Consider the following 3,137-nt stretch of genomic DNA (forward strand, 5'->3'; position numbering starts at 1 on the left):
CCAACACTGGAAGTTTTTAAGAAGAGACTGGACAGCCATTTGTCCGAAATGGTGTAGGGTTTCCTGCCTGAGCAGGGGGTTGGACTAGATGACCTCCAAGGTCCCTTCCAACTTTTTATTATTATTATTATTATTATTATTATTATTATTATTATTATTATTATTATTATTATTATTATTATTATTATTATTATTATTAATCTGTCTTTCCTCAACGTGAACCTTACTAGTTGCCCTACTTCAGCTGGCAGCAGCCAAGCCAAGGAAGGGACTGGGGTCTTCCAGCTCTTATTGGACACTTTGGGCTGGGACACCCTCTTCCCTCTCCGGTCCCCTGAGGGAATCAGCTGCACAGCGAGGCTAAAACTGCTTTTATTGAGACGGGCTGCAGGAACGGGACCTTGTGAGGCCAGTTTAGCTGCTCTCCTCCTACGTGAATCAGGGAGGTGTCGGTCTGAACTGCTTCCAGACGTTGTCTCTTTGGGGTCAAAAAATGCTTCAGCTCCCTTTACCTCCAAACGGGAATTGCACGCCAGGCCTGAGAATAACGCTCCGACGGTGCAAAAAAGCATCCAGGCTGCCATCTTGGTTTGTTTCTCTGTTTGCTGACCCTGCCTTTTGCAACAACAGCAGCAAAAGAAAGGAAACAGTTTCCTGCCTGAGCAGGAGGTTGGACTAGATGACCTCCAAAGTCCCTTCCAACTTTATTATTATTATTATTATTATTATTATTATTATTATTATTATTATTATTATTATTATTATTATTATTATTATTATTATTATTATTATGGATCATTGCACAGTCAGCCAGATGTTCAGACTGGATTTGGCATTTTTGTCTGCCTATCGAGTCCTTCCCAAGGACCTGGGATAGGCAGATGTGGATGTTTGATGGTATTACAGATCTTGTCGCAGGATGGAAGCGGTTCCTAGGAAGGCCGCCTTTTGCAATTGACTCATGGCGACTTTGTCAGTGCCGATGATGGTGTCCAAGTGGTGCTCCAGTTGTTTTGGGATTGCACCCAAGGCGCCTATTACTAATGGTACCACCCTTGCTTGCCTTTGCCACAGTCTTTCTATTTCTATTTGTACGTCTTTGTATTTTGTTATCTTCTCCAGTTCTTTCTCGTCTGTTCTGCCGTCTCCAGGCACTGCCACGTCCACTATCCAGACTTTTTTGTCTTTCTTATCGACAATTGCTAAGTCCGGGGTGTTATGTTGCAGGTGCTTGCCTGTTTGAATTATTATTATTATTATTATTGTTGTTGTTGTTGTTGTTGTTGTTATTATTATTATTATTCATATTATTATTATTATTCATATTATTATTATTATTATTATTATTATTATTATTATTATTATTATTATTATTATTATTATTATTATTATTATTATTATTATTATTATTATAGTAACCCTAAAGACAGAATCTGTCCCAGAGGCACCAAACCCTGGAGCAGTTCTTCCACCACCCCCGTTTTATTTATTTTATTTATTTTATTTATTTGTAAAATGTATTAGCCACCCATCTTACCACGCGGTAACTCTGGGCAACTTACAATATTAAAGATAAAATTGCCCCAAACCTAGTAATATAAACAGAATACTATAAAAATATCAAGCTAGCTAAAAAGATGGGGGGGGGAGTATGGTGAGAAGGGAGGGAGATGGGATCTGTTGTTAATCTATCAGCCACCCCCAATGGGAAAGCCCTCCGTTGAGACCCCCTCCAAGCCCCCAGGCCTTCCACCTCTTGCAGAAGGAGGATGAGAGCTGACCTTACTCCGGGGGGGGAGACGTTCCAGGGGGGGCACAAGTAGCAGTGGGACTTTAGTGACGCGCCGTTGTACCCCCCGGGCATCATGTGAGCCAGAATCCCCCGGAGGGCCCTTGCCTGGCCAGCATCTTCGATCCGTCCCTTTGCTACCTGGCGGCACCTGAGCTATATATCCCTGGGAGATTCTGCGCCAGGTGTGGTGCTTCTTTGGAGGTGGAGGTGGAGGGGCCCATTGCTGGCCCAGTCTCACCCGGACCTTAGCAGCCTCACAGGTGGGTCCGTGTTGTGGCTTGGAATGGCTCAGTGTGAGTGTGTGTCTATGTGTGCATGAATGTGAAGTCTCAGTGTTGCCTCTTTAAGCACGGCAAAAAGTATGTGGATGAAGGTAGTTAGTTTATTTTTTAAATTTCCATGCTGCCCATCTCTCTAGTCAGTGTCTGTCTTGCAACACTATAAATAACAGAATGGAACAATGGCAGGATTAGAACATCAAAGCATCAAACGTTAAAAATTAAGATTAAAATCAATATTGAAATGGATAAAAGGAACCAATGCATACACAGGGTGGGGGGTAAGTACCTTTAAGTTTGAGACTAATACCACTTTACAAGGCCTTGGTAAGGCCACACTTGGAATACGGCATCCAGTTTTGGTCACCACTATGTAAAAAAGATGCTGAGACTCTAGAAAGAGTACAGAGAAGAGCAACAAAGATGATCAGGGGACTGGAGGCTAAAACATATGAGGAATGGTTGCTGGAATTGGGTATGTCTAGTTTAACGAAGAGAAGGACGAGGGGGGACATGATAGCAGCCTTCCAATATCTCAGGGGCTGCCCCAAAGAAGAGGGAGTCAAGCTATTCTCCAAGGCGCCTGAAGGCAGGACGAGAAGCCACGGATGGAAACTCATCAAGGAGAGAAGCAACCTGGAATTAAGGAGAAACTTCCTGACAGTCAGAACAATTAACCAGTGGAACAACCTGCCTCCAGAAGCGGTGAATGCGCCAACACTGGAGGTTTTTAAGAAGAGACTGGACAGCCATTTGTCTGAAATGGTATAGGGTTTCCTGCCTGAGCAGGAGGTCGGACTAGATGACCTCCAAAGTCCCTTCCAACTTTATTATTATTATTATTATTATTATTATTATTATTATTATTATTATTATTATTATTATTATTATTATTATTATTATTATTATTATTATTATTATTATTATTATTATTATTATTATTATCTAAACCGCTTGCTTAGCGAAGGTGTGTAAATCACCACCTTGAAATGCCTGGTGTGTAGCTCTTTCGCAAAGGATGCCAGATGAATCCAGTGAGTGCACACCTGGCTGGGAAACCATAGTTA

This window comes from Protobothrops mucrosquamatus, unplaced genomic scaffold, assembly GCF_001527695.2.
Source record: "Protobothrops mucrosquamatus isolate PMUCROS unplaced genomic scaffold, P.Mucros_1.0 scaffold7182, whole genome shotgun sequence".
NCBI classification, from domain to species: domain Eukaryota; kingdom Metazoa; phylum Chordata; class Lepidosauria; order Squamata; family Viperidae; genus Protobothrops; species Protobothrops mucrosquamatus.